This window comes from Patagioenas fasciata, chromosome 1, assembly GCF_037038585.1.
Source record: "Patagioenas fasciata isolate bPatFas1 chromosome 1, bPatFas1.hap1, whole genome shotgun sequence".
NCBI classification, from domain to species: domain Eukaryota; kingdom Metazoa; phylum Chordata; class Aves; order Columbiformes; family Columbidae; genus Patagioenas; species Patagioenas fasciata.
The window spans coordinates 127474208-127496404 of record NC_092520.1 but is presented as its reverse complement, the minus strand read 5'-3'; the positions used below and the strand labels follow the sequence as shown (position 1 = coordinate 127496404).

Sequence of the window (22197 nt, the reverse complement as noted above, 5' to 3'; positions counted from 1 at the left end):
CCTGTAGAAGAAGGTGAAATCCCCTCCAAGTCTATGCCAGTGTGACCTTGGGGAAGCCCCATCTGCACCTCAAGTAAGTTGGGACTATGACATTGAACAAAGTGGCATAGGATTATCATCTCCAAGCATCTGCAGCGGAAGTGCTTTGGAGCACAGAACAGCTCTTATTCAAAAAGATGTCTTTGACTTTATGTGATTTCTCAGCCTTCAGGAAAAAGCAAAACAAGAAAACAAATTCTTCCTACAAAAGCACACCAGAACATGCCTGGTCAGCTGAACACAGAAGAAAACTTTTCTTCTGATACCTGCAGGGAACTAGGGGAAATCCTGATGAACCACAGTTGCTTTCAGCTGTTGCTTATTTAGAGAGTTTTACAGAACTGAAGGGGGTTTCAGCATACTGAGGGCAAAGAGAGATCATTTTTTTTTGCTGAGAACTCTGATGGATGTGACTTTCTCTGAGCCTTTGCCTATCAAACTGTGGGGTCTCATGCTAGAAATTACTCTAACCTTTGTTAACCCCCTTAGAAAAAGTAAGAATTCCCCCAAACTTCCAATTTTTCCCAGATTCCCAAGATTTGTGACCAGAGTGTGACTGAGGAAGTTTCCTTCACTACTTCAAGAATCATTGTTATTTAACTCAAGTAGCTTCTGTCTCACATCTTCCTTTGCTACAGATCACAAGCTTTTTACTCCATCCATAGTATCATAAACTCCACCCCATTTTATTTTGTTTGTAGAACTGAAATACAGTGTGCACCAAACGCCTCTGATTTTATAATTTTGCTATTAAAGCTACCTGTATCCAAGCCAGGCTTTTTTTCCTAATTTTATTTTTTATTTTTATTTTGTTCATAATCACAGTATCACAGTATGTTAGGGATTGGAAGGGACCTTGAAAGATCATCCAGTCCAATCCCCCTGCTGGAGCAGGAACGCCTAGGTGAGGTCGCTCAGGAAGGTGTCCAGGCGGGCTTTGAATGTCTCCAGGGAAGGAGACTCCACAACCTCCCTGGGCAGCCTGTTCCAGTGCTCTGTCACCCTCACTGAGAAGAAGTTCTTTCTCAAATTTAAGTGGAACCTCTTGTGTTCCAGCTTGATCCCATTACTCCTTGTCCTATCATTTTTTGCCACTGAGAAGAGCCTGGGTCCATTCTCATGGCACTCACCCTTTATATATTTATAAACATTAATAAGGTCACCCCTCAGTCTCCTCTTCTCCAAACTAATGTTCTCTTTAAATCCACATTGGTCAATTTTATTTTAAAATCTGCTTTGTTTTGACTTCTAATACATGTATTTTTAATTTATAAATTATATTTATCACCTGCTACTGTCTTTTTCTCAATTTTTTAACCTCACACCTTGCTGTTTAATCACTGCTTTCAGATAGCCTTTAAACCAGGGTGGTTTCTATTTGGCTATCTCTCTATCCATAACCTACAAAATCGCATTTTATGCAAGCACACTATAATCTCTTGTAAGCATTCATCTGGTAGGGGATCCACAAAGGACTCCCAGGTCTGGCTAAGCTTTTCCAGGTTTTCCAGTCAGAAATACTTGCAAGCACTGGGAAATGGCCTTTGGAGTTTAAAAAAAAATTAAGTTACTGTTTCATGCAATTCTGTTTGCACATGACAAATATACTTTTGCTATCACTGGCATTGAGGCTACTAATGACCCTTAGATTAGTTATTAACTCCTTTTCCAGCACAAGAGTTGGTACTGAGACACCTCATCCTGGATGCAGGATACTACATGTATGAAAAATACCAACTATTATTTTTAGAATCTCTTAGAAGTTTTGTCACTAGTAACATGTGAAGTCCAGCAAATACTCCCAAGGTTTTTGTTGGCCAGATGTCTGTCATTCCCCATCCTCAGTGAAACCAGTTAGACCGTTAGCCCACAGGCATCCAAATTTTGTGATTCTGAAACAACAATGACTCTCCAGTACATTAGAGCCTCTCTGATGTCTGTAGACACAGTTTCTCTGCTGCTATTCCTGCTGGACAAATTGTAACTGTGAATTTCAATGCCCATATCATGAGACTTAACCCATCCTAGTTGTAAGGACTGCTAGTTTTTCGGCTCTAAGATTGACCTCACCGTGTTTGGTTATTATCTCATGCACAGGTGGAAGTATCACACACATGGAGGTATCTTAGGACTTGGACCTCATCAACTGGTTTGAGATAGGTGTCTCAAAGTCTTTACCTCTATATGCCACGATTGAGTATACAGTCATCTCAGGTCAACCACAGCCATCATGGTCTGACTTCATGCTCACTCATCTCCTTTGGAAACAGATCTCAGTTTGTGGCCAAAGCCCAAGGGGACACAACTGTGAAGATTTCTTATCATTTTGGGTGTACAAATGTGAGTTAAAATGTTTTTAAGTTTATGCGAATACAGGTTCTAGTTCTGATGCTATTAAAGTAACAACATGGCCTAAAGGATTAGTTACCTTGAAGGCTGCCAATTCTTGAACATATGGACTATGTTTCATACCATAGACCACTGCTCAGAGTTCTACAACTCCCATAGCCTTGTTTATTCCAAGCAAAAAAACAAAAACAAAAATAAACCCAAAAACCAAAAAGGGATAAAGTGATTTAGGAAGAGTTAATGCCTCCAAACAGATACATTAGCGAGAGATGTGACAAAATGTGAAGTGGAATGTGCCTGAGGGTTTGGAATTTGGCCATGGAGGCAGCGGATGAGTCCTCAGGATGGCATGTCCCCCAGAGGCCTGGCATGCTTTGGTGACAGCTGTGATTTTTATGGCCCAGCTTCAATGACAGATTGGGAGGGGTCAGCTCTGCTCTTTTCTGACAGGAATTTGGTTTGTCATCAGATTCTAAAATCCCTCTGATTTATGGCATCAGCCACTGCTGGTGTTGTGCTCAGATACATGTTCTCTCCATACTCCTGGTGGACTGGGAGGTTAAGGTGCAAACACTGACGTTCAAATTAAACTAACTGGGAGGAAAAAGAAAGTGGTTGGTCATGAGATGATAGGAAACACTGAGAAAAGCTGGCTCCAAAAATGTCTCATTAAGAGCACTTAATCTAACACCAGACAGTTCTTGCACTGCCATCTGAACACCAACTCTTCTGCTAACCTCCACAGTCCACAATCTGACAGATAACTGAGGTCTATCACTTGGTACCATGTCCCTATTCGCAAGTGACAAAGCAACCTCTCAGAAAGGTGATCCGCTTAGGACAAAAGCTTTAAGAGTAGGTGTCGAATGCCTCTAGCCACATGGGGTAAGGGCCATGTCAGCACAGCACTCCTCAGCTTCTCAGCTCCCGTTTGGTGTGACCATGGTGTGCATTTCCCTGCTCACTTAGCACTCAGCAGGGAACTCGTGTGGCACTTGCAGACAGTCATTTAGGGAACAGGTATCTCCTTTTTCCCTCCTGGGTTTTCTGACCTCTTAAACACCTTTATGTAGGCCTGGTAAGACACAGCAGCACAAAAAAATCTGCAAACCAAGAGCCCAGCTCCCACCAGCATCAGTATTTAATTCACATCCAAAGAGATGTTCTAGAACAAGTAGGTCCATTGTGATTACTCTTTCAGCTCACACTACAGCTTGAAACAAGGGGCAAAAAAGGTTGCAGCTTCCAAACACCACCTTCTAACCCTCTACTTACCTTACAGCTCTGTTGTCAAGCAGAGGTGTTAACTGTCCCTTCCTGGGGAATCCAGATTTCATAGCAGCTGGAAGATCCCAAGGTAAGGGATAATCTTTCTGGATGTGAACAGAGAAAGCTGAAGGTGACCATTCAAATGTCTGAGACAAGAGGAAAGGACAGTTCTAAAGCAGCCTCCCTGAAACAGTGAGAAACACTGGCCTCAGACTGATGCAGTTGTGATCACAGCATTGTAATTAAGTCCTAAAATGGGTACAAGAAGCCATGGGTACATCCCCATATAAAGGGATGAGGGTCTGCTCCAGTACTCTTCGTGGACTCTGATATAAATGTGCCTGCACAAGCTTGGGACAGAGGTTGGAGAATGCAGGGATTGCTTTTCAGGGAGATGACAACAAAATATTCAAACCCACTGAATATAGTCTGGTTGAGCTGTGTGTGTCCTGTGGGATCAACGGGGGCTGAATGTTGGGAATTCTCAGCATGGCACTTGACACTCTTTTAGCAAAACACATGTATTTCCCCCCTGGAGCATGTCTGGATACACCACCATTCTTTCCTGGCATTCTCCTACACGTGGGCATCATACGTTTCCTTCCCTCTTTCCTCCTTAAATTCTGCAACATGGCACTTTTAGCAGTCTGATTATTAATAGAGGCTACTTCCATTCTTGCTTACCCAGGTTTTTTGCATGTTTGTAAATGCACAGTCTTACTAATTATCTAGTGGTCCATTGGGTTTTCCAGACAAAAGGTGTAAAGACGTAATTTTCTACTGTAAATTTCTAATGGAGCAAAAGTTAAAGAAAAAAAGACAAAAATATATTAAATCCTTTTTTACGAACATGAATCAAAGGAGTCCCAGGCTGATATTTCTCATTGGAAGTTATCTGACCACAGGATTTTACAGGATAAATACACTCTTTTCCAAACAACTAATTAAAGGTGTTTTACATCATATTTCCCACAAAATTTGTTTGAGATGTTTGGTGAGTTTCTGTTTACCTAGGCAGGGGAGAAAATGCAAATATTCCCCAAAGTAAGAAAAGCAATTCAAATCAATCAAGTATTTTCTCATCAAAATGAAAAAGCCTGAGAGAATCATGGTAGAGCAACAAGGAAGCTCAAGTCAGATCCTTGCCCGCAAGGGAGGCTGGGGACACAGAGGGTGCCATCAAACCTCCTTGGGGTTTGGAAAAAAGCTGAACTGACCCTTGCTGTGGAAACATGCCAGTTCATTTTTCTCATAAACCAGCCACAGTTTTGGTCTGCCAAAACACTTCATCTCAGTAAGAAATGTCAGATAGAGGTTAGTCACAGTGTCTCAGTACTTCTGCTGAAGTGGAAAACCATAATGATTTTGTCATCTATCCATCAGGATGAAGTATATTTTGAAATATCAGAATTTTCTGGTGAATGACAGCTACAGATTCCAACTGTATGTCATTTGCCATCACAGGCTCATGTTATAGCACATCTCACAATTAGCTCTGTATGAGAGACATGTATGAATGGCAAGAGAAATCCATCCCAGAGGGACTATTCTGCTTCCTTCATGGCTATTTTGCTTTATGTTCCAGTTGTCATCCTAATACGAAACTGGCTAATCAGATAGCAAATGCTCCCTAACGACCTCAGGATGCTTCATGCAGTTTGAGGACAGCACTGAGACAAGAAAGGCCACATGAAATAGAAGAATATATTTTTTATTAATAGTCTAAATATTTTTCTGCTGATTTCCAGGTGTCTGAGTTCAGTAGGCACAATCATCCTGTTTCATTAGAAGGATAGCAATGCCAAAGTGCAGGTCTTGGGCCAAAGAATTGCAGGGAAAATAAAAGATCAATCCATTACAACAGCTAACACAATCAGAGAATGTGAAATACTGGTCTGCAACTCTCAACTTCCATAGCCATTTGAATAAGCAAATAGAATTTCAGTACCGTCTGTGTTCTTCTAGACTCCACAAGACTTCACAGATTTATTTTCCCTGAGAAATGTTTTCGAGATTCCCTCAAATTCTTCTTCTTGTCAGTGATACAAATACCACAAGAACGGTCTATCTCAAAAGTGTTCTGGCAAACAATTCAGGTATTGGCTAAGATTCTAACGTGCATTGGCTACATTAGGCTTCTGTAATGTGTCAACTAGTCCTTGATAGCTACCATGTGGTAATAATGATTATTCATTCCAAGTCCTAAACAAGATGGAGAAAGCATGTGTGTAAGGTGGGAATCCATCTCTGCAATCATATTCTCGTTCCTACACTTGCTATATTTCCTGGCAGATGGTTGAATTCAGAGGCCTGGGCTTTTACCATTAAAAGAAGTCCTGCTCTTTCCAGTCTCATATCTGTGGGTTCATCACCACTAGCTGTTACCACTATGTCTTCATATTTTCTTTTTTTTTTTTTTTTTCAGCTTAGTGATGCAGAGGTTCTGGAGACCCTAGTGCAACTCATCTCTCTCAAAGCAGCTAATGGTCCCACAGTCCGCTAGAGAAATTCAATTGTGTCAGAGCAAACAAGCCATTGCTGGGCTGATCAGCCTCACTGAAGTCAACATTTGCACTCAAATGCTGATGTTTTGGAGTTGCATGTCAGGTATAATTTAACACTGGGAAATCAAAAGAGCCTAACCACTCTGTTCTGCATGTCAAATTAACTACCCGGTAGTGAGCCCCCCTGGCTAAATGATCACCCGTTTGGCCAAATGCCACACCACAAAGCTCCCCATACAACCGTCTCAAAAATGGAAACTTGTTATTCTGGAGTTTCCCTGTGAATACCCGTTCTGTCAGGGCTGGAGGGAAATATTTGGGGCAGGCAGGCTGAGAAAACAGAGAGGTGTTGAGTGTCAGAATTGATTTAATTGGGCTGCAGCTTTTCACAGGAGCCAGGAGCTCAGCAGCCAGAGGATGGGAAGTAGCCAGGGTGAGGGGCTCAGGGGCAGAAGAAAATGTGCTAGAGATAAGCCTCAGATGCCTGAGAGCATCATTTAGATGAAAGAACAGAGCATCATCTCTTTCCATATGATATGTGAGATGTTCCTAATCTTCACAGTCTCTTACAGGTAAAATTGTCTTCTGCTGCTGGTAAATCAGTGGAGGTTGCTTCCCAGGTGGCCTTGCAGGCTGAACTGCCAGGGGACCTGGTATGGCCAAGAGCGACAAATTCAGCCTCAGCAAATGACCTTTACCAGAGTCAGCTGTGGAGTTAAGGGTGCACTGCACAGAGCAAGCAGTGACTGCTCATGGCACCTTTCTGGAGATCTTCTGAGGGTGCTGAGCACTTCTTGGTGCTTCTCCACACAAAAGGTTCCCGTATCCCAAAGTTCCTGCATTATCCAGACCAGCAGACCTGCTAGACCACACCATACCTTCCTCGTTCCAAAGGAAACCAGGATGGTTAGGGATTGGCGAATACCACTGTCATCCAGACATACCATCAGGACATAGTCAGAGAGTGCCCAGGAGTCAGGAGCTGGGAAATGGTAAATTGGGATGCCTTGATAAAGATGTCACCATGACCTAGAATCGCAGGATCTTCCCAACCTGAAGGAGGTCTCTAGCACAAGACCCTGCTGAAAGCAGAATTGGCTGTGAGAACAAATGAGATTGGTCTGGGCTTACTCCATCTGCGTTGTATAACCCCTCTGGGCAGCCCATTTGATTTACTACCCTCATGGAATGAGCTTCAGCTATGCGAGAGGTTTTCAATGCTCCTATGCCACAAGAAGGCCAAGAAAATGGTGAACATATCCATGCACCACTTTAAGTCAGCTGTTTGTCCTTTTCATTGGCCACAGGCTACCCAAACCAGGTAATGTCAGTTAACATGACACAACTAGTCTACATCAGATTTTTTCAAACTGCTGTCTGCATCACACAGACTTCATGAAGCAAGATCACTCATGTAAGGTTCAGGGTAAAGCATAGCTGCTTACACACTGGTAAGCAGTGAAACCCTGTTCTTACAACTTGCAGTCTCAAATTCCCAGAGTTAAGCTGGGGGTACACCACCAAGTTCTATGCTTGCTTATCTCAAGATGCTAGAAACTGATCATTCAATGAGTCAGTCTTCCGGGGAGAAATGTCTTTGCTACTGTAGGTTAACCACCAAGAAATAACGCTTCCTCTAACCTCTGGAAGCCACATGCTTCACTAATCCTACAGGTACAAGTGCCTAAACACTACAAGTGACACCAAGATGCTGCCATACTGGGACCAGCATAACGCTGAAGAGACTGGTGTGCAGATGAAACCAACTGGCAACACATTGTATCATTGCAAGCTAAAGTTCACAGGAGTGAAACTGAACATGAGGAACTCTTCTGTGCCTCATGGTTGTGTTGTCTGTCACACTGTGCAAGGAGCACAGATCTTCTTGGAAACAGATACACATATCTGTCTTTTTGTTCAGGAGGCTATATTCTACATGTCTATCCTCTTGGTCATTAAGATGATATTAGTTCTTCTCATTTTCAAATTAAATTTCTACCAAAATTTCCAACTTCCAGAGAAAGGCACCTCCAATCTATGATACCTAAACAGAATTTAGATCAGCAACAGGCACCCTACATAAATATGTTAGTTATAAATATCTTTCACTCCTCTTCTAAAACTATTTTTAACTATTTCCATGCTTGCCAACTTTACCTACATTAAATTGTTTCCTGCCTACCTTGCATTGAGCCATTTTTTTCCTTCATCTTATACTAGTTTTCTCTTTCTATTCCACCGCCTCTTCCCTGAAGTTCTGATCATTTTCAGAACGCTTTCCGGCTTACCCCATCTCACAAGAAAAAAAGCCCTTATCATATTTTCTTCCTCTTCTTTATATCCAATAGCATTACATACAATAAATAATTCTAAAATCCATTCTATATGAAGATGGTGTAAATCCAGTTATACATTGTGCTATGTATTGGTGTTATACGTTTGCATTTACATTGCTCATTTGTTTGTAATGAGGCAAGTTTATTGTAATATATTTTTACTTTCCAAATATGAAGATGCACAGCACTTTGATAATAACTTTGCTGGGCACAACCTGTTGTGTGACTGTCTGATCTGTCACCCCATAAAGAGGGGAGCTGGTTTAGTCTTTTTTTTGTTACACAGCTCTGTTAGCATTCATGGTCACCTTGGTTCGTCTTTTTCAACTATGTCACTCTGCAGGGTCTGTGAGTCTACAATAACATTGCCATAACTTATCATGTCTTCAGCTTTAGAGAGGCCCATCACTGCAGACTTGATGTGACATCTCTGATAAATAATTTGGTCAAAGATATCTTCTGAGCTTGTATATAGTACACAGAGGTGTGTCAGCACTAGAAATTTTTAAATCTAGTCTGTTTTTTACATTTGGGCAGGCAGGCTACTCAGAAAAGATGCCCACAGATGTTTCGCTATCAACCTGGGCTTACAGAGAATGTGAATGTTCAATAGGCTTGAAAAGGCCACAGTATTAAGCAGACATAACGTCAGTATGGAGCATGTAATAGGTTTAAATCACATCAGAAGTTAGGCAGTCTCACATTTTATTTGCTCTTTCTGTAACTAGAAGTCTAAAGCTATTTTCATAGGTATTTTATAGAATCATAGAATGTCCTGAGTTGGATGGGACCCACAATGATCATCAAGTCCAACTCCTGTCCCTGCATATGACAACCCCACAGTTCACACCATGTGTCTGAGGACGTTTTCCAGTCTCTTCTTGAACACTGCCAGGCTTGGGGCTGTGACACCTCCCTGGGGAGCTTGTTCCAGTGCTCCACCACCCTCTGGGGGAAGAACCTTTTTCTAATGTCCAACCTAAACCTCTCCTGGCACACTTTCCTGACATTCCCTCAGGTTCTGTCATTAGTCACTGAAGAGAAAAGTTTGGCACCTTCTGTCCTCTCCCCCTTGTAAGGAAGCTATAGACCATGATGAGGTCTCCTCCAAGCTGAACAAATTAAGTGACTTTAGCCGCTCCTTCCTCTCCAAACCTTTCACCAACTTTGCACCCCTCTTCTGTACACTCTCCAGTAGTTTTATGTCTTTTTTATCCTGTGGCACCCAGAACTGCACACAGTGCTCCAGGTGAGGCCGCACCAGTGCAGAACAGAGTGGGACAATCACCTCCCTCGCCTGGCTGGCAATGCTGTGCTTGATGCACCACAGGACACGGTTGCCCTCTTGGCTGCCAGGACACACTGTTGGCTCATATTCAACTTGCCATTGACCAGAATCCCCAGATCCCTCTCTGCAAAGCTGCTTTCCAGCATCTCGTTCCCCAGTCTGCAGGTACAGCCAGGGTTGCCGTGTCCCAGGTGTAAAACCCAGCATTTGCTCTTGTTGAACTTCATGCGGTTGGTGGTTGCCCAGTTCTCCAATTTGTCCAGATCCCTCTGCAGGGCTTTTCTGTGCTCAAGAGTGTCGACAGCTTCTCCCAGTTTTGTGTCATCAACAAACTTAGTATTCCCTCAAGTACTGAGTCTAAATCATTTAAAAAGACACTGAAGAGTGCCAGCCCTAAGATGGATCCCTGCAGAATCCCACTAGTGACTGGTCACCAGTCTGACATAACCCCATTTATTAGAACCCTTTGAGCCTGGCCCGTCAACCAATTGCTCACCCACTCTCTTGTGTGTTTATCCTTGTCCAGGAGGATACTGTGAGAGACAGTATCAAAGGCTTTAATGAAATCCAAAAAGATCACATTGACAGGCTTCCCTTGGTCAACTAGGTGGGTAACCTTGTTGCAGAACAAAATTAAGTTTGTCAAGCAAGACCTTCCCCTCATGAACCCGTGCTGGCTGAGACCAATGACTGTGTTGTCATTCAGTTGTTTTTCAGTAACTCCATTTATGTATATTTTAACTACTTTTTATATGAGAAGATTACTTTCCAGAAGAAGTTTTTTTATTTGTTATAAACACAAAATGATAGCTGACTATTTGATGAGGTGTTTGGTGTATTGTGTCTGTTTTGGAAAATCAAGAACTCTAATCTTAGTGAAGGTCTGAACAATATTGACATCTGAAGCTATGCCACAAAAAGGCTGATGGGAACTACTGTGAAAGGCAAGGAGGCAGGAGAGTTTAGTATGGAATGACAAAAAAATAAAAAGTTATGTGGGTCACTTGCAATTTCTGAAAGTTTTGCATAAGGCTTTAAGATTGTGACACCCACAACAATATGGCTAAAGCAGAAGCAGCAAGAATTCTGCTTGTTTGCAAAAGGGGACTTTGGAAAGCGGTATCTTGAGGACCCACAAAATGGCATTTGGGCGCTACATGTTAAAACTGTTTATTTTCTAGTTACTTCTGGAGGGACATGACAATTCTCATATCTGATCTAATGGGAATGCAATGTGCCCCAGTGTCCTTTCTGTAGACAAGTCTGTGGAATTTAATGACAGCAAAAGCCCCTTCCTAGTTTCTGCCAATAGAAGTGGTTCATACTATTGCTTTTAAAAACATTATATTCTTCTGTAATGTCACTATTATCCTCCACCACTCCCACTTTTGAATCTCCTCTAACCATTGTTCTTGTGACTACTATGGATTCATTATGAACTATGTAAAAAAACAAAACCAAAAAGATCTCTTTAGGTTACCTTTCTAATCTGATGCTGCCAGCCAAATTCAGGGATGCCTTTTGCTCTTGTTAGCACTTCCCCTCCTCCATCTCTTGTTTCTGCACTGAGCAGATTTTTTCTCTTCACTCATCTGGAAGTCTGTCATGCTCACAACTGTTTTTCTCATCTGACACAAATCCTTTCCCAGAGATTAGCCAGAGCTGTTCTTTACCTGGTCTGTCCCATCTGTGTGGCCGCAGTACAGGCTGGCAGTGTGCAACTCCAAGCATCCTGCCAGGTTTGGATCTGCTATTCTGGCCGCTGTACCACTATCAGCAAATCCTCTCCTTGTTTGTTTGACAGGGTGAAATGTAAGCATTCGATGACATTTCAAAAATGGCTTGTGAAATTTCACTTGCCCACTTGAGTCATGTACAAGTATGGGGTATGATCTATTTTGAAATCACAAGCCCAAATGCCATAAAATTCAAACATAGTAAGCTTGTGTGCAGACAAGCAGTATAGCTTATGTGTTTGTGAACTTACTACTGATTTGTGTTAAGGGCCTGGCAAAATTGAATTATAGAAATGGAAAAGAGTATCTTTCTACCCTCCCCCAGCAACTCTCTGCTTGTGGAACAGCAGGTGCATGTTTCAAGGATGGACAAAGGTCACTTTCAAAATGTGGCCCCTCATGTCAGGTTATCAGACAAAGATGGTCTTCTTTTCCTTCCTAAAAGCCCATAGCAGCAGAAGTTCCCATCAGAAACTGAATTACCTTGCCTTTGCCAGCAACAAACATTTCTGTTTCACAAATCTGATGCATACTTTGCGTCAATACTGCAACACAAATCTAGTACTAGGTATAAGGGTCTTTAACTACTCTGCAATTGGTGAGGAGACAGAGATTCACACACAAGAAAAAAATTGCTCCTAAGTCTTTCCACATAGCCTACTTGCCTGTTTCTTTTTGGCCTTTTAGTGCCTATGACCAGGATGAGTAAGGTGTTAGCAGACGCATTGAATCCTCATCTCCCAGTTTCACAGCTTTTCAGACGGCATCATATACCAAATAGGTCAGTCAGAGATCCTTTCCATGCTGGTGTTCTTTGAGGCACAAGTAGAGTCCTTCCAGCCTTCCAGCCTAATTAATATCCTCGCTCAACTTATGCTACCTTTTCTTTCCCCTAGAATTTCCAGACTTTCTTCCTAAAAGCGTGAGGTGCATCCAAAGACCACTTTCCTCTTAGAGAAATAACAAAGTAGAACTGCCTGGTGCTGTTATTGCTGCCAGTGCTCTCTCAGGGGAGACATTCTCACAGCTGTCTTCCCAACCAACCTGGGTAAAGCTCTTCTCAGCCTACCAAGAGGAAGGAGACTCAAAGAAGACAAGTTCAAGAGCTTATTTCAGGGATATGAGATTTCTGTGTGACCTTGTATAACACAGGAACTTTCCCAGCTTAGTAGTTTCCCCAGAGGTGTAATTCTAAAGCACCCCCTGAAACAACCCAACTACAGCTGCTCTGAGAGAACTTCTTAGTCCACCACATACATTCCTCTTGGGATTCACAGTGGCACTACCTCACACTTTTCTCACGAGGACCAAGGCATTCATAGCTTCCTCTGTGGCGCCCCCCAATACACTGTCCCAGGTACAGCTCTTCTCACCTGGTCATATTCTCAGCCTCCTCACTCTTGGATTCTCCTTTTATAGCTTTTTTTTTTTTCCTTGTAAATGCCATCTGCACTGTTTTGTTGCTGTATGTGCACTGTGTATTCAGATATACTCACACATGTGTTCAAATGTTTTCAGTGTAACAAGTAACAGTTTTCTTTACATCCTTTAGATGCTCCCATCCTCATTTACTATGCCACAGATCTTGTGCAACCAGATAATTTAATTAGAAATACTTTTTGTACTTGCTTTTAGGTCATCAGTAAAAATACTCAACGATGCTAGGCCAAAAACAGACCTCTGTGGGACCACATTAGAAACACACAGACCTTTACTGAACATTCTCTATTAGCAAATAGTTTCTAGTCACTTAGGTGGTTTCTAATTTGTTTAATATGTGCAATAGTGTCTTGGCATAGTCCTAGTTTTTAATCAGAATGCTAAGTATTTTAAAATTACATTTTGAAGAAACTGAATCCTGCATTAACAGGATTAGCTTTGTCAGTCAGGACACAATCTTCTCAATGAAAAACGTGAAGTTATTTAATAAAATCCCATTTCCATGATACCTCATTGTCTAACACCCATTGAATTTCTGTACTTTAACTGTTTATTGATCATGTCTCACTGTTATTTTTTCCCAGAATCAGTGTCACCCTAACTGACTGATAACTTCCCCTGTTATACTGTTTATCACTTTAAAACATCAGAAGACTAACTTCCTAATATTTTACTGGAATTCTTCCAGTTCTTCGAAACTTGAGAAATTAAATCCAATATCTCAGAAAGCTCCCGGATCCACTTAAAAATACCTTGACCGTAAGTTAGCCATATCTTCTGACTTAAAGATATTTGAACTTTCATAGTGCCTGTTTTACGCAGCTACCACTGGACTGTGTAACATCTTCCAGTATACTAGCTTAATGCAATAAAACCTTTCTGGGGTTACTTTCCGAGTTTTCTTCTCCAGGAATTGCATAGGCTTTTGGCTCCTTTTCAGAGGAAGATATTGTTCTCAGTTTTTGGAGCTTCCACATTTTGGTGCCTTGTATGATAGCTATGACCATTTTGACTGAGATTCTTCTAATGATGGTCCTTTTTGTGCAAAATCCCAGCTACAAGGTCAAGAAAAGTCCACAGTCTGAGAGGCAGATCTTTAGCAGCACATTTTTGTTAAACAAAGGTGTTGGGTTTTTTTCATTTCTGTGTTTTTGTTTTTATTTACACTTTACTTGCAATCAGCTGACAGCATGTGGGCATTTGGCATGAGCAGCACAAATACTGAAAAAACTAATCTGCACTGGATTTCTTAAAATCATTAAAACAAGCTAGTTGACTGCATTTTTACTGGTTTTATGTATAGTCCAGGGTGCTTCTATATATCTATGCATATATCTTCTATATGTGCTAATGCATGTGTGTGTGCATCTATATAAACTGCATCTGACATCAGTATATTTCACATGCCTTATCAACAAGGCAAAGTTCATTTTCTCGTTGTCCATCATATTTTCCTTTCTTTTTTTCAGTGCTACGCCACTATTCATAAGCCTGGGAGACCAGTTCTGTATGCCAGCCAATCTAAAAATAATAATAGCTACCTTCCTTTAATTTGAATCAAACTTTTTTACTAGCCTGGTTAGTAAAACCTGGTGCAGGTATACATATTTTTTTGCTAACTCTCTTACCACCAAGTATGTCATCAAGTACATAAGTATCTATCCAGTATCTTTATCTTCAGTAATCCTCAGGGATCTTCTTGCTAATTTTGGTTAAGATGGCTTTTCTGACTGGAAGATCAGAAGATGTAGTTGTTCCTGTCACTGCTGCAGTGCCTGTGTGAGTGCCCCTGCATCGGGAGGCACTCCAAACAGGGTCTCTGAGACACAGCCTCTTCCCAGCAAGGAGATGTAGAGAAGTCAGGACACACCCTTTTGAAAAGCTGAGTCCTGTGGTGTGGCAGGCATCGATGCTCAACTGAGTCAATATGAGATCTGTATTTTTAACACTTCCTTTTTCAAAAGCTGGCAATGAGGAGTTGTTGAAAGCATTCATTAGAATTGCCTTTTTCATAGCAAGCATGCAAAATAGCTGAGCAGATGGCACATCTGAGGAATTCTTTGAGAGGGCAAAGCAAAAAGTGTAGTGCCTTTTTAAACTATGACTTTCACTACCCACAGCACTATCCTGTGTGCTTCAGTTACTGTTGGGCTCTCAGCCTCTTCCTTTCTTTTTTGCAGTTGTCAGTGCTGTGTGTGTAACAGGACCCCGCTGAAGCCATGCAGCATTTTCCATTCTCCCCAGCACCATTATGCACATGGTCTGCTAGCTCAGCTAATCCCTGTATTTCTGGAGAATGGAGGTCGCCTCCTGGGAGAGAACTAAAGGGAGCTTCCTCCTCCTCTGTGGAGATGCCAAACACAGTAACACATGGAGCCAGTTGCTGAGAGTTCACAAACAAACTGTGACACATAAAAAAGACCTCTCTAGTGGGTGTTCTTTTTTGACATTTCCAAGTCTATAAAATACAAAGTGACTATTAAAAAGCAAAATCCAGATCTATTTAATCTCATGGCTGCTACAGGGTGGTAATAACTTGAGAAGGAAGTTTTCCCTGCAATCATTTCTGGTTCTAGCACTGATCATCTTCCCTGTTTGATTCTATACGATGTGGGAAAAAGAGGGAAAGATCGGGCTCACCTTTGTCTAGGAATATGCAGCTGACTTACTGACTTTCTGTGATAACACCCTCCACAATCCCCAAGCCTCCCGCACTGATAGGGTTTTAGGGATATATCCAGGGTAGTTTTCCAGCATTCTTCATTCAGATTGTACCAGGGGAGATTTAGATCAGATATTAGGAAAAACTTCTTCACCAAAAGGGTTGTTGAGCGCTGGAATAGGCTGTCCAGGGAAGCAGCTGAGTTACCTTGAAGGTGTTTAAAAGATGTGTAGGTGATATTCTTAGGGACACAGTTTAGAGGCAGACTTGGCAGTGCTAGGTTAACAGTTAGACTCCATGATCTCAAAGTTCCTTCCCCATCAAAATTATTCTATGATTCTATGACATCCTTTGGGCATCAATGCCAGTATTGAGACAGTCTTTTAAATAAACACAGATACGGACCAGTCAGTGCTTTGAGATGAAAGACAAGGGCTTGAAAGAGAGGTTCTCTGTGGCATGCTCAGCTGGGCTGCTCTGGTTAAATCACCAGAGAAAGTGGGAATGGCACTAAATTGGCTTTGACTTCCTTGGATCTCAGGTTCTTACGACCTTGAAGAGTCAGAGCAAAGGGGAAGACAGTTGGTATTTTATGTCAAGGTCATGAACAGCATGGATAGCACTCTGTCTCTGGGCCAGCAAAGGGGCCAGCATCCAGAGCTCACACTAATTTTGATACAGCAAATCTCACCACTTCTGCTGGCAAAATAAGACTCCTGTAAAGACTTCTAAATGTAGGCCTGCTGCTGCACAGCAATCCTTACGGAGACCTTAATGGGACAATTGATTTGTCACACTTCTCAGTTACACATAGTTAACTTCACTAGAAGTAGGATAGTTCCCTCAAGGACAGAGAAGAGCAGAGGTTTGACTAAGATTTTCTAAGCCTGGGATATGAGCATTTTCGTCTGAAAGGGACACTCAGGTGTTGTGCATAATCCTATGTCTGTTTTTGCCAAAAGTCTGCATCTCTGTAGTTCAGTGAAACAATCATTCTGTCCCTTGACATCCTAATAAAAAATGAAAACCATGTAAATGAAAAGTCCTTTAAATCCTAATCCCCCCCCACCTGCCCCGCCCCCAATTCACTGTTCTGCTCTTTCGCTATTATTCAACACACTCTCTGCAAATTATGTCCATGCTTGTTATTTCTGTAGTGGTGCTGTCAGTGCTGACTACTCTTGCCCTTTCCCTCCTGCAGCACTTGCTGGAGCACTAACCTTGGCAGAAACCATTGTGAAAATCTTCTCCTAAACCTGCATTATTACTTTTAATAAAAGAGAAGGTCTTAGCCATGGTGTCCTGGCTGAAGACAAACTCAGGTAATTGCATACTGGATTCTTGTAGTTCCATGTGATGTCAGCTAGAGTCAGAGTTCTTCAGTGGTGCCTCAGGGCTTTATGGTATACGCTTTGATGCTCAGCTCATAACAAACTGTATGTTCCATCATCACCTGAGCACCCACTCCATAACTGTCTCTGCCTTCTTTCAGCATCACCCCAAGATATACCACATTTCTATGCCTGAATAGATTTAATCCAGAGCTGCAATGTAAATATTTTCCAAGCTTTATGTCCTGTGTTGTGCGTTGATGTAATTAGAGACCTTACCAGAGCGCAGCTAGCAGGCACAGACTCGCTAAAGCAATTGTACATAATTCTGACTTTTTTTCAGTTTTAGAAACATCTTTTACAAGCTATCTATTCCTGTACTCTGGTTCCTCTGATCTACCATTTCTCATGCCGTTGAGAGGATGGGGAGGTTTCAAGCTCTTATTGAAATTCACCAGATTCCCATCATACCGCTGACCCAAGTCACAGCAAATAATTCTACCTAGATGGCAGGTCACTGGTGCTTGCGCCACCTCAAAAACTACAGTGCATGCTCCTGTATAAGAGAGAGGGAAAAACATTTGAAACTTTGAAGGTAGGACTTATTTATTAGACAGTAAAGTTGTCAAAATTTATATGTTTCGTTCTAAAGAAAATTCTGATATCAACATTTTTTTTGGATGCACATCTGGACTAAATGTTGAAACAGTAATGTTTTTACTGAAAGCAAATTTGTCCTTTCTCAGAAAAAGTTTAGCTTCTGCCTGGTTCGATATAACTCTGTGTCCCTTGGAACTGCTACTCTGCCTCATGAGGGTGATACATCACGTTTCTCAGTTGACGAAGTTCCCAGCCAGCGTCCTGTGATATTTTGTGGTCATCTGACTCTCAGACTACATTGCAAAAATTTAATGAAAGAGATTATTATGATGCATTATGGGAGTACGATGTCTATAAAGTAAAACATCCACAAAGCATATAGTAACTCTTGTGGACATAAATTAAAGCTGAGCAGCCCCATCATGAAATGTTTTAATTCACTTTCACAAACCAAAGTATTTCAATTTTGGCTGAGCTAATCCAAAACAAAGCATTATATTTTTCCCAATGGGGAGTAAAAAACTCTAGCAAAATGCCATGGGGAAATTCAGAGCTCTTAAAGACTGTGTTTCCATTCAGAAAAAGATATTCATGGGAAATATCTGACCCCCTATAATACATACACCATTTCCACATGTCTATATAAATATATAAAAAGAAATATATTATCACAAATAAAAATATATAACCCAGGTCTGTTAAATATAGCTTAATGTACTCAATATACAGTTGGTGATATTTAAAGCACAGTTTGATGTATAATACCGAAGTAGCAAGTTGGACAGAGACGTCATAGAGCCTTTATTCCTAATCCCTATGTGGATGCATCTATATTTTGCAAGCTCAGCTCACTAAAAGCTATTTTTCTTAGTTTCTTGGGAAGAATGGGAGAGCAAGCTGAGAGGAAAAGATGATGCATTTCATCTCAACCTTGATTTGTTCACAGCACTGACAGGGCCTCTGTTGTTTCATTATTAACCTGTTCACAACACTGACAGGCCCTCTGTTGTTTCATTATTAACCTGTAATACCCTTAGCAATTCGGAAACATTTCATTACTTCTGCAGAGTTTTCTGTCTTCTCATTTTACAAGAAGAAATTTGTTTCTCTGAGATATAGCTCTACTACTGAATTGCAGCAGAAATCTATTGTTTATGTATTGTTGGCAAAGGCCTATGTACACCTTCTGTATTACCACTGTTTACTGGGAAAGATTTCACATAGTGGGAGTTGTGAATTCTTTCATTTGGAGCTCCCAGAAAAATTCTTTCCCAGATTGTTTTTGTTGTTGTTTGGTTTGTTGTCGTTGTTTTTCTTTCTTTTTTTTTAAAAAAAAGGATTTCTGTTTCCTGGAGACCAAAATTCTGTTTATGCCCTAAAGTAGAGACCTATCCCCAGGATTCTGTGCAAAGGTGTGAATGGCATAAAATGGGATATTTCTGAGACACAGCAGAGCTAATGCGGTTGTGAGCAGCAAGGGTTTTACAAGACTGTGTAGATTCAGAGAGGGGTCACACAGGGAGAGCCATGTCTAATCTTCTCCTGGGATTTCTGACCACACTTGGTTGTGGTGGCATATGGCTATGCTATAGCAGTTTGTGACTGTGAGCTGCTTCTTGATAAGCAAGCTAGGCTACTCATTTTGTGTTCCTCATTTTGCTCATTGACCTGCAGGGTCTGACTTGTTGCTTTGCCTCAGCCATCTGACTGGAGTTATCCATCCTTGTGACCTTTTCAGAGTCTCTGCTTTCCAAGATGTGTGCCTGGCCTCCCCTGGCTGGAGAGAGCTTTCCATTCTGTGTTTCTCGATGCGTGCCCTGGCATTTGGTTTTATTCAAGCCTATTTTTCTTTGAAGGTCCTGTTCTACCAGGTGAACAACACTGTGCCAATAGTCTGAATGAGTGCCCCCTTCTTTCCATCCGTTATCACACCACTGACTTTGTCTTCCCTGCAAACTGCATCAGCTGTGAGTTTGTACTTCTCACAACATCCTAGAGTGACATGCTTGTCTCTCTTCGCTAGGGTTGCATGTCTGACATTTCCACTCAAAAGTATCCCTATAGAGCATGAGCTGAAAATAAACAGTATAACAGCTGACAAAAGAAGCTGGAAAATATTGCCTCTGGAAGAGGAATAGCAGAACATATTGTATTGTAAAACACAGAGCAAAAAAACTCTGGGAAATACATGTATAGCTTCAGAACTCAGTCAAAGGTACTATTGGCTTTTGTGCACATCAAGGCAATGAGGTCCTGTTAATTTTTTGCAGAGACACAGGTCTGTGCAGTGCAGGTTGCCTTTTCTCAGTGGCCTGAGCCCTTGCTACACAACAACATCACCATCTGTAGCTGTAGTTTTGAGCTACAAATAGCATGAAACATTTTTTCCTTCCTCCGTGCCCGCAATGCCATTCACGCCACCAATGTCCTGCTGTAGTCCCATGCAGTCCTTATCCCATTTACCCTCCTCCTTTCCTATATTTGTGCCAGACTTATTTTGAGCCCATTTGTGCGAATCATTAATCACAGCATGGTTAGTCATTTAAAAATAAAAAGAATACTGGTCTGTGGACGTGACAAGTAATTTCCAGCTACTGAACAACTTGGCAAGAGATTTTTTTTTCTTTGGTTGAAAATATTCTAGATACACTTGGGAGGTTTTTTATCTGTGTGTTTGTATAAAGAGAACATGTAAATGTGTCAGAGGGGGTGAGATGGGAAACAGCCAACCCTTCAGCAGTTGCTAAAAGATGACACTTTGTAAGCTATGTTGATAACCCTCTGTGGGAGTAATAACAAAAACTTAATTAGTAATGAAATATATTAGGAGAAATCTTATTTTTGGAATTTAGGATGGACCCTGCAGGGACTTCTTGTCCTTAACTTCCTGTGCAGAATTACAGTGCCTTGACTCCACAGGAAGGTGAGAGGCTTGACAGGGAATAAGAAGATTCACCTTTTCCTATGACTTAGCTCTGTTCAGTCCACACAAAAGTCTTTTTGATTTCTAGGAAGGGCAAAGATCAGGCTTGTACTCTCTGTGATCTGAACTAAAATGAAGAAGTAAATAGCCTTGTCATCTGGGTAAGGACCTCAATTGTGAGGTTTGCTGGCAACTCCTCGAGTAAGCTTAGGAAAGTCACTGAGCCTTTTTGTACTTCACCTCTGTGCTGGTAAATGGCAAAAGCAGTAGCAGCTGGAACACAAATAGGTTTCCACCTTGTCAGTATTTTTTGCTTTTCACATATGTTGTGCTTTTTGCACTGAGACATGCCCAAAACCTTTTGAAATAACCTACAAAAGGATAGAGATGATAGATGAAATGCCTGGTAACAGCGTGCTAGGAGCATTCACCCACCATGTGAGAGGCTGAAGACTAAGTCAAAAGTCTAACTCAGACACCTGAGCCCAACTCTTCTTTAAATGCTAATATCATAGTTTTAAATGCTAATAACATAGCTGCTAAGTCAGGCCAGCTTCATGCTAGAGCGGAAGAGATTTTTCATTAAAAATAGGTATGTCCCTGCAAAAATTTGTTGTTTCCTGCTATGATGCTGTTCTCTTAAAATGTTCTTCCCCATTCCAGGCAATATTTTGCAGCTTTCACTTTGGACCAGTCTCATTTGGTAGGTGGGCTTTTTGATGATGCTTCAATTGAAGCAAATATAAAACACAGTGTATAATATTGCAGTTAGTGGCATTTAGATATTGCACTACTTTGAGGAGACTGCTCCAGTCTTCTGGGAGGGCCCTTGGTTTTACTGAAGAACGCAAGATAAATAACATATTATTAATAGCAAAATTGAACAGTAAAAGCTGGTTACAGAAAGTAAAATGGGATCACTGTTGTGGATGCTTCTTCCACTGTGTGAAAAGTCAGAGATGGCATAGCTGGACAGGAAAACATGGTGAGCAAATCTTTGTATAGCATCAAAGAAAGAAGCCTAAAAATAGCCTAAATCTCCTTTCTCCACTTATTTAAATAAATCATCTTTCCAAGGAGAACTGACACTTTGCAACCTCACAGTCATATTTATAGGAGGTGGTAAGAATTTGCAAGAATGGTGTAAGCTGGGAGGGAAGTAATTGATCTGGAGGGCCACCACAGATTGGTGATGACTGATGTAAATTGCAACACGGATAAGCTGAGATTAAATAGCAGGGAACTTTATAAAAATGTCAGCTGAGCAAGAGAAAAGGCTTTGAGGAGGTGTGAAGGATTCAGAGAGCTTGGGGTGCATCAGGTCAAGGCCAGTGATCTCTCCTGACACAGGGCTTTTCCAGCAACCCAAGACATCGGTACAGAAGATGTTTGCAGGCCTGAGGGATACTAAGGACATGTCCAGGCTGCTCTGACTGATGCTCTACCTCTACCTCCCTGTACAAAGGGATGCAGTGTGTCAACACATTAGAAAAACAGTCTCTGACAACCAAGTGTTTGAGAGTATGCCCTTGGCCTACCCAGGATAAGGTTTCTGAGCTACTGGTGTTGGTGTGGTCTCAATGTTTATCAGCTGTAGGAAGAGCTGAGCGAATGCCCTGGGCATACCCAGCCAATGTCAATGCTGTATGGACAAGACAAGCAACAGCTTTGCTGTTGCCTTCCGTGTGGCTCCATCCCCTCTCTATCCTATATGGAGCCA

General features: G+C 41.5%; 1 long non-coding RNA gene across 1 annotated transcript in view; it reads right to left on the bottom strand.

Annotated features, from left to right (window-relative positions):
* Window positions 1–22197, bottom strand: part of LOC139827034 (uncharacterized) — a 35897-nt gene that overhangs the window by 6851 nt on the left and 6849 nt on the right. The window contains exon 3 of the long non-coding RNA XR_011737214.1: window positions 3664–3761. This is a non-coding gene — a long non-coding RNA (uncharacterized lncRNA). The remainder of the gene's footprint in view (window positions 1–3663; window positions 3762–22197) is intronic.